At 47.3% G+C, this 10,344-nt stretch overlaps 1 long non-coding RNA gene across 1 annotated transcript in view; it reads left to right on the top strand.

Moving 5' to 3' along the window:
* The first annotated feature begins 1,002 nt into the window (after positions 1-1,002).
* Positions 1,003-10,344, top strand: part of LOC147668935 (uncharacterized) — a 66,230-nt gene continuing 56,888 nt past the window's right edge. The window contains exon 1 of the long non-coding RNA XR_015303777.1: positions 1,003-1,310. This is a non-coding gene — a long non-coding RNA (uncharacterized LOC147668935). The remainder of the gene's footprint in view (positions 1,311-10,344) is intronic.

The raw sequence follows: 10,344 nt of genomic DNA, 5'->3' as shown, positions 1-10,344 counted from the left end.
CTCTTGCAACAAAAAGACTCCACCTCTGGGGCCTTTCACACAATATCCAGACGATACTGGGAGAGAACTTCTTTCCCCGATCTCTCACAACAAGAAGCCCCCGGACCTCCCACTGCTCGGTGTACAGTGAGGCTTCATTCATCATTTCCTATAATGTCTTAAGATTGTTTCATTCACAAGTGTTGTTATCTACACGTCATGTGATCCTGCGACTACACGCGTCCTCTTCTATAATTCCGGGTATTATTTTCATGTGTAGTTGATCATTAATACTTTTTATTGAACTTTCTTGCATGTGTGCATTAACAAATAATTGCTATATGAAGTATTGTTTAGAACCATATTAATATTTCTAAATAAACCTCTCCTTGAAGTTTAAAAACATTTTTTTAGAACCCAAGAATACACTTTACAAGTTGACAGCTCGGCCATCGCAGCCTTTGTTGGTTTTACACCCATTAGTAGTTCTGTAAACGTCACTCCCCCCCCCTGCAGTGTAACCACCCGCTCAACAACGTGTAAAAAAGAATCGAACAGATGACGTGATTGTATTAACACATTGAACCTTGAAACAAACACACTTAACACTTTGTTTTTTGCGAGGAAAAAACTAAAAACCTCTGACCTAACACGTTTCATTTCTAATAAAAAAAAGTGTGTCAAACTCTTCAAAAGAGCTAAAGAAACTAATGGTGTTTAATTATTCTCATATCAAAAGAAGGACAACGTCCACGCGCCAAAAAGCGTCTGAACATATAAATAATTCCCATCACATTATCCACCCACCCGCCTCCAACATTTCAAGCAACTAACCCGCGAAGGCTGAAGCTGCTGCTTTTAAAGGCACAAAAAAAAAAAAACACATTCCCTCAGTGCAGGAAGTGATGTCACTGAAGGCCCAGCCAATGGAAGCACGAGAAAGAGTTCAAACTGGCGCCAAACTCACCTGGCATTAATTATGCAAATGAGGCAGGTACATAGGCGGCGGCTCCGAAGCGCTCTGGTTTGATCCCTCAGTAGCGCCTCGAGTGTGTCCGTGTCAGGGACACAGCGCACGGAGCTCCACGGCGCCCAGAAGCCCAGCACGGAGCTCCACAGCGCCCAGAAGCCCAGCACGGAGCCCCACGGCGTCCAGAAGCCCTGCACGGAGCCCCACGGCGTCCTGAAGCCCTGCACGGAGCCCCACAGCGCCCAGAAGCCCAGCACGGAGCCTCACGGCGCCCAGAAGCCCAGCACGGAGCCTCACGGCGCCAAGAAGCCCTGCACGGAGCCCCACGGCGCCCTGAAGCCCTGCACGGAGTTCTTTCATGGTGAGTAGCGCCTCCGAGGGGGTCATCAGGGCCGGAGTGACCGGTAGATGCGTCCCCCCCCCCCCTGACCTGGGGTGTCCGTCGCGGCCCCTGAACTTTCTATAATCCTCCCGTCCATCTCCCCCCAGGGCCGGCGTCAGTCTGGTGCAGAGCGGGGGGGGGGGGGGCTCCATGCCTGGGGGGCCACACTTACAAGACTGACCCTGCCTGCGCTTCATCAGTCTCAATGTCAGGAGTCGAAATGTCGTTTTCAGGGTCTTTAGAAGTTTAATTGAGTTTTGGGGCTGGAGGTGGGCAGCAAACACGTGAACAGGGAGAGCGAGCCGAGCCCGGGCTCTGGCTCGGCTCGAAGAACCCATGGACGGTCCGAGCCCTGAAACATCACGTAACATATGATACACTTTTTAAAATGTTGATGAGACTGTTTCTTTAACACAGGAAAGCTTTGATCTAATTATGTCACAATCTAGCGCTGCACTAAGAAGCACTTGTTAAAAGTGTTAGGGCCTTATTTATGAAGGCCTTGCGCCGCCGGGGCGCCACTTTTAACATGGTAAAAAGAGACGCCCCGGCGGCGCAAGGCCTTCATAAATAAGGCCCTTAGGGGCAGATTTATGAAGGCCTTGCGCCGCCGGTGCGTCACTTATTACCATGTTAAAAGTGACGCCCCGGCGGCGCAAGGCCTTCATAAATAAGGCCCTTAGGGGCAGATTTATGAAGGCCTTGCGCCGCCGGTGCGTCACTTATTACCATGTTAAAAGTGACGCCCCGGCGGCGCAAGGCCTTCATAAATAAGGCCCTTAGGGGCAGATTTATGAAGGCCTTGCGCAGCCGGTGCGTCACTTATTGCCATGTTAAAAGTGACGCCCCGGCGGCGCAAGGCCTTCATAAATCTGCCCCTAGCATGAGCTTTTAGTCAGTCGTTCCTCGCTGCCTCACACTGGGGGCGGCGCTATCAGTGAACCAACAGGCGAGACAGGTGCCAAGTGGACCCTGTATGTGCCCAGATTATTATAGCGCAACATTAGTATTTTTAATTCACACAATAGCTTTTGTATAGGTGGTTTTCTGATTTATGGATTTGAAAAGTGCTTTCATGCGCATATATGAAGGAAATCGAGTTTCGGTGAAATACAATATTTGCCCGAAGCTCCCGCAGCTTCAGTGGAGAAGCTGCGATGGATCCAGGTTTTGTGGTCATTTTGGACAAATCATCGCTGAATGGCTGTTTGTCTCCTATGTCGATGCTTTGTTTTTACCTCCTAAGGTTTCTATAGTGTGACGTCTAGCTGAGCTATCGAAGCGCTTCACATGAACAGCAGTCACATTGTACAAGGTCACATTCATGTCTTTGAGGCACTTGAGATTTGCCAGAGTGACAGGATGCTGAGCCAATCAATGACTCGAACCGAGCTCGACCAGTTCCAAAGTTGCAAGCTCTGGCTGGTATGCCACATCCTGGGTAGATGGAGGGTGGCGGGCAGAACGCACATAAGAGCTCGGCCCACTGAGCCCGACACTCCAGCAGGACCTCAAGCGGGGCCAGGGCCAGAGCCAGGCTCGAGCCAGGGCCAGGCTTCAGGCTCGAGCCAGAGCCAGGCTTCATGCTCGAGCCAGAACCAGGGTCAGGGCCAGGCTCGAGCCAGGGCCAGGCTTCAGGCCAGGCTCGAGCCAGAGCCAGGGCCAGAGCCAGGCTCGAGCCAGGGCCAGGCTTCAGGCTCGAGCCAGAACCAGGGTCAGGGCCAGGCTTCAGACTCGGGCCAGGGCCAGGCTTCAGGCTCGAACCAGAGCAGGCTCCAGCCTTGGCGAAGCTTTCAGCGCCCGTCTTCCTAGTGCCAGATGTCCAGGCTTCGGTGTGGTACCGGGACCTCCTTCACCTTAAGCTGCTCTTGCAGTCGGCTCGGAATGCTGCTGCTGCTGCTGGAGCCGAGCCTGCTGGAAGTGATGAGCTGTGCTGTGGAGTATGGGCCTCAGCTGCCGCTCTAAAGTAACTCTCCAGATGCTGTGCGCCTGTTTGAAGCAGAGATGATGCACATCTTGGGATTACAGATGTGACAAATATTGGACCCACAGTGGCCCAAACAAACCCTTGGCCCATCCAGACCAAAACTCCTAGAACCGGGCCTGGTCCGCAGCGGGGGCTGGGGGGGCCACACTTACAAGACTGACCCTGCCTGGGGGGCGGGGGGGGGGGGCGGGGTCGCTGCATGCTTGGGGTGGGGGCTCCATGCCTGGGGGGCCGGGGAGTCTATTCCTGGAGGGTCACACTCACAAGACTGACCCTGCCTGGGGGTCCCATACCTGGGGGGCCGGGGGGAGATGTCTCCATGCCTGGGGGGGGGGGGCGAGGATGTCTTCATGCCTGGGGGCGGGGGTGCACGCACGGAGGAAGATCACACGCAAATCAAATCAAATCAAATCAAAAAATACTTTATTCGGTAGTTCATTTGATAAGAACACCATAAAAGTTCATAAAATACAAATTACAAAGTTGATCATGTGTTAAGATCACAATTTTAAAATACTAAAAGCAATTAAAATTCATTTAAAAAAGCAGATTTGATAAAAAGGAAGCAGCAAGATATATCATACAATTTATGTTCATCTTAGATCCTAGAGATTTGTGGGCGTTCATTGTATCTCTCCTAATCAGATCTTATTCATAGGTTGCGACGATGTTGAATACAGAATTTAAGAAAACGTGCAATTGCTTTAGCATATTTTTCATTTTCTAAATATTGTAATGCCAAGAATGCAGGACGGCATTGGCGAAGCCCCCAGAGTTTTAAGATGGGGAGTAGCCAACGCCTACGGGGTTCCACAAAAAATTTGCAAAATAGAATAGTATGTATGGTTGATTGCGTAGATACCAAATCACATGGGCAGCATGTCCGTGTGGACATCCAGTCGTTTTGGGTTGGAAAGGAAACTAGCAAATGAAACATGTCAAACCTTAAGCGAGTTAGCAGCATTTTTTCATATTGGGTTAGATTATATAACAAATAAGGTTCAACTTCAAAAACAGTCTGCACTAGTATGGCTTTCTGAACAGATTGTTTGTGGATCTCGGTTACTAGGCGTAACTGTCTCAGATGTGTAAGGCATTCTTTTTTTAGATCCGCCTTAGAAATTTCATTTATCCTGGAAGGATTATCAAAATATTTATTGTAGCCCAAGTCCTCAAGGATTGCTTTGACGTAGGTTATCCATTTGATTTTTTTACACTGATCGAGACTCAGAATATCTTCAATGATGGATCTCGTTAAATGGCATTGCTCTGTAACCCATATTCTGCGCCATAGCATAACTGGCTGCAGTTTTATGATGTCTGTTATATAGTCTAGTCCCAATTCTAAGTGACATGCATATGTGGAGGTATTCCTTGGAACCGCAAGTAAGTATCGTAAAAAGGAATTCTCAATTTTTTGAATGGCTTCAACATTTACATACCCCCATATTCCTGCCCCATATATTGCCGTAGATATGCATTTAGCATTATAAATTTTCTGCATTACTTGTATTGGACGTTGGCCCAGTTTTTGTGAAAATGCTTTTAGTGAGACAGTTTCCCTCAAGAAGGCAAGTTTCCTGGCATTAACCGCTGGGGTCCACTTGAACTTCTCATCTATTACTATCCCCAGGTATGGGTAGGTTGCCGTTCTATCTAATGGTTCACCTTTTACAAACAACCTTCGGCACTTCCCAGACCCCTTCCCAGCTTGCATAGTGTAAGTTTTCTTAACATTTAGCTTTAGATTTAGGGTAGCCATGAACGTACAATATCTGTTTAGTGCACATTGGAGTTCATTTGGGGTTCTTGCTAAAATGACAGCATCGTCGGCATATAATAGTGCAGGTATTTGCCGACGAGCTATTGTAGGTAAATCTTTACTGCCTTGGAGCATCGCGGCTTCCAGTCCGTTAGTGTAGACAGTGAATAAAAAGGGGGCCAGCACACAGCCCTGTCTGACCCCCTTTTCCACCCTGAAATTTCCTGTAAGTTCCCCCTTGGTCCCAAATCTTACCCTGCCTGTCGTCCCTGTGTACATTTCACGCAGGAAATCAACAATCGCTGGGTCAACGCCCAATTTCAGCACGATGTTCCATAATGCTGAATGAGCGACGCAGTCAAACGCCGCTGATAAGTCGACGTAGACCATGTAAAGTGTGGACCCCTTGGCCTCCGTATATTTACCCGCTAGGAGGGAAAGGTTAAGTGCTTGGTCTACTGTTCCTAGGCCTTCACGGAAACCATATTGTATATCAGATATTACTCCATGGTCAGTTGCCCACTCCTGAAGTCGATTAAGAAGGATCCGCCCTGCCATCTTCCCAAGCGAGTCCAGGAGGGAGATAGGCCTATAACAGGACGGAATATTTCGATCCCCTTTCTTATAGATCGGGACCAGTATTGATGATTTCCAAGAATCTAGTAGCCCTACCTTTAGTGTTGCATTTAAAACATTGGTCAATATGGGGGACCAGAGATCTGGTAGATGTTTGAAAACATCAGCTGGGACCCCATCCGGACCAGGGGCGTTGCCAGATTTTGAGTTTTTTAATGCCAATTGAACCTCCTTGTGGGAGAATTGTAGGTCTATTGGGTATGTAACCTGCGTTAGGGGGACTGGGTGGTCAATGTCTATCAAGGTGTCTTTGCTAAAAACTTTTGAAAAATAAGCCACCCATTCATCTTCGCTTATAGCGACGTCGATGGAGGGTGTTTCATTTTTGTTTGTTAAAAACGGTGACCTTACTGTGTGCCAAAACATTGCGCTATCCTTCAACTCTGTGCTTTTGCTGAGGCGATTCCATAGATCGACTTTTAACTCTTGTTTTCTTAACCTGATCGCGACAGCGTACTCTTTCCTTAATCTACCGATCTCAGCTCTATCCCTCTTGTCCTTATTCAAGGCCTCTTTTAGTTTTGTGTGTGCCTTTGTGCATGCCGAATTAAACCAGCTATTATTTTTATTTATTTCTGACTTTTGCTTACAGGTCCTAGTTAGCTCTTTATGTATATTTTTCAGAACGGTATTAAAACTGTCAATGACCACCTTTGGTTGTAGGTTCAGGTCAAGACAGTTCTTAATTTCGGCACTACAGTTTTTGACTATTTTGTTAGTTGTGCCTTCCTTATCAATTTTCCCCCATTTAAGTGTATAACCATTCATGGAACCAATTGTAAGTTCTTGTTGGGCTAATACGGTCATTATGTTAATGGGTTTGTGTGGTATATTTTCCGCAAGGGATGCAACTATTGGAAAATGGTCACTCAGTGGGTTTTTTACTACTTCAAAAAAATCGATAGCTGTCCCATTTAAGGGAGATATTAGTATATAATCTATCAGACTTGTTAATCCTCTTCCGTTGAACGTTGGCGAAAAGGAAGCAGGAGGATTTTTTTTTTCATTTAAAAAACCTAACTGTAGTTCAGCCATGACCTCATTCATTTTCTCACCTTCAACGGTGTGTGAGAAGTGGGTTATGCTAATATCCTCCTCATCGATAATGCCACATTTAGTATTTTTACTGTTCATACATAGATGGAGATTGAAGTCTCCCCCCCAAATTATTATACATGAATTTTTTGCATATTTTGTGGTTTGTTCTTGCAGTACTGTTGCAATCTCGGTAAGGGTATTTAGCAAATTAGTTTGCGACAAATTATTGTAGAAATTTACCAATATGTACACTTCTTGTTTTCTTTTTTTTAGAATTATGAGTTGGAAATTGTCTTTTATTATAAGAGGTGCAATATCCTCCATTTGTATAGTGTTTGAAATGTAGGTGGCGAGGCCACCACTATTTCTGCCCGAGGGGGATTTCCTTGCAGCGGACCAAAATGTTTTATACCCCGCTATGTGTATAGGAGTGATTGCCCAGGTCTCCTGGAGGCAGATAATGGCACTTGAATTCAATTGAGACAAAAAGTTGGGATTAGTTTGTTTGTATACTAAGCCTGCAATATTCCAAAAAGTAAAATGTAGCTTAGGACTAATATTAGTTGGGTCTGTTGCGGTGGTTAAGTTGTCCGCACAGACTCGTGAGCCGGTCTTATTAGGAGGAGATGATATGCTCAAGGCGTCCTTATTTTTTATTTGCCCCGGTAAGATTGAGATAGATATTCCCCCGGGTTCTAAATTCTCCCCTAATTCTAAGGTGGCTGCATCTTCCCAGTTGACTCTAGGGGTAGGAAGTCAATCGTTGCAGTCTAAGCCAGAGAATGCATTGTATCTATTATAAATAGGAATATTGTAGGAAGTAGTTGGCAAGTGTACTAGTTGATTCCACCGATTGTCCCCATAATCCTGGTGTAAAGTAGTGGAAAGATAAGGATGGACTGATGGAAGCAAGCGATTTTGAGTCTGATGCCATTGTGCTGTTTCCGTAGGATAAACAAATTTGGAATTTTGTTGGAAGAGGGGAGTCTTCTTTTCAGGCAGAAAGTGCCTTTCATAGAGAAAGTTCATAGGGTTTGGTAATGTATTTGTACTTGATGGAAGGAGGTGCCTATAGAAGTAGCCCAGGGGAAGCAAGGTGGTATTAAATTCCCATGTAGAGGGTGGAGGGGCGTTGGCGAGAGTCTTTTCTGCCCATTTAGGGTTTCTAAAGTTAAGTGTTACACAGTCGCCCTCAAATTTTTTCCCCAAAGGGCCTATCCATCCTACTCTTTGTACATGTGTAATTTCCCCTGCACATTCCGTTGGGAAATTACAGTTTAATGAGAGCCAATAAAGTATTTTGTTTTTTAATGATAGAACAGTTTCTGATTGTTCTGGCTTGAGCCTAGGGACATTAACTAGGACAAGTACAAAGGCTCCACATTCTGGTGGTAAGGTGATTCGTGGAGGGATTTGCTTAGCTTTGTAAGGAATTTCGGAGGGGGTCTTCAGATGGTGTGTTATTGCCGTTGTATTACTAGCCTGGGTGGGAATTTGCTGTAGATGTTGTGTGCCCGTTTGTGTTTTTTTTAAGTGTGCACTACTGGTCGTTGGAGGAGGACTCATAGCTGGTACAAGGGGGGTTACTGATGTTGATTTATTAGTTGTAATCTTTTGTTTTGTCTCAGCAGGTCCACCAGTTTTGGGTATTGCTTGGGGCGGCGCTTTTTTGCTTTCATTAGGTTTGGCTTTTTGTGCTCCAGCCACGTTATGGAGAGGGGGAGGGGGAGATTTTTTATTCATAGATACCAGCTCTTCAATTCTCTTCTCTAATCGAGCGAGCCTGGTTTCGACCGGTGATATATATATGCTCAGAAGGTCCCCAATTCGCTCAACCAAGTTATCATAGTCTGTATCATTATTAGTTCTTTCTCTGAAAGCGTGACTGTTATTTATATTGGGGGAGTCGTGATGATTTTCTACATCAACCAACATGGTTTTACCTTTTTGCCCTTTCGTGCGTTTACGTTTCTTACGAGTCAATGGCAAGGGCTGGGTGGGAGATATAGCTCTTATTGAAATTGCCCCCCCCTGTGTGTCTCCCAGTACATTCTCTGTGGTATCCTTGACTAATTCGGGAGTTAAAGCCACATTAAGAAGGGGAGATCTTTCTAGATCACTGTCCAACTCACAATTGGTGCTTGTGTCCGATACTGATAGATTTACTTCATTCAGCAAGGTGTGAGGGACGGCTATAATGTCATTAGTGTCTTCAGTTCTCGATGTACTAGCGTTGCCAGGGGTTCTGGCTGATTTAATGCTTCCTAATGAAGAGCGTTTTGCAAATTCCAAGTCCCGAGATACTCTTCGTTGTAATAGTGAGATGCTAAGATCAATAGCATCAGTAGTGCGTGTGATGAAACTGTCTATTGGACCTATCAGTGCAGCGGCTCCGGCAGCGGTCTTGCTCCTGGTGCCTCTGGTAGACATGTTAGTGAAGATTTTATGCTTGTATGTAACAGGTAGCAGAGATCATTGGTAGGCAGCTATACAGTTCAAAAGTCAATGTTTATAGTGAATCCATTAAATAGTAACAAAGAACAAACAAGTCAAGGAAATCCTACTTGTACAGGAAACGTGGAAGTTAGAGGGAGGGTCCGTCCTGTCCTCAGCCGTCCACGGACGGCCACAGACGGCCCGCCCTTTGCCCGGGCTTAGCCTGGCGTCCCGCTCGCGTCCCGCGTTGCGAGGGACGCCCACCTTTATCGCGCCTCCAGGCGCCGATGGTGACGATCAGGGGGAGCGCCACCGCAGGGAGTCCTGGGAAGCCGAGTCCTCCACTCGGCGGCCGTCTGTGATGTTATGCACGGCAGCGGGAGGACTCAGGCAGTGCGAGGTGTTCGGTTCCTGGGAGGCTGTTGGTCAGCAGAGGGTCCGTAGCAGCAAAGGTCAGTGTGCAAAAAGTTCACAGAGGGTTACACCCTATGGCCGAGGGACGCCCACCTTTATCGCGCCTCCAGGCGCCGATGGTGACGATCAGGGGGAGCGCCACCGCAGGGAGTCCTGGGAAGCCGAGTCCTCCACTCGGCGGCCGTCTGTGATGTTATGCACGGCAGCGGGAGGACTCAGGCAGTGCGAGGTGTTCGGTTCCTGGGAGGCTGTTGGTCAGAAGAGGGTCCGTAGCAGCAAAGGTCAGTGTGCAAAAAGTTCACAGAGGGTTACACCCTATGGCCGAGGGACGCCCACCTTTATCGCGCCTCCAGGCGCCGATGGTGACGATCAGGGGGAGCGCCACCGCAGGGAGTCCTGGGAAGCCGAGTCCTCCACTCGGCGGCCGTCTGTGATGTTATGCACGGCAGCGGGAGGACTCAGGCAGTGCGAGGTGTTCGGTTCCTGGGAGGCTGTTGGTCAGCAGAGGGTCCGTAGCAGCAAAGGTCAGTGTGCAAAAAGTTCACAGAGGGCACACGCAAACTAGCACCACGAATTGAACATTAGACCTAGAAAGGAAGTCCACAGAAAAAGGATTTAATTGCACAATAATGAATGAAAAAGCAACTTGCATTTCAAATGCAGTAAATGCCCGGGAGGGGGGGTGGAGGCTGCATTGTGACAAGATACTGTCTTTGAGAGAGCTCAGGGTGTGCAGGCGC

Source organism: Lissotriton vulgaris, unplaced genomic scaffold (genome assembly GCF_964263255.1).
Source record: "Lissotriton vulgaris unplaced genomic scaffold, aLisVul1.2 SCAFFOLD_313, whole genome shotgun sequence".
NCBI classification, from domain to species: Eukaryota; Metazoa; Chordata; class Amphibia; order Caudata; family Salamandridae; genus Lissotriton; species Lissotriton vulgaris.
This window is presented reverse-complemented; position numbering and strand designations above follow the sequence as displayed.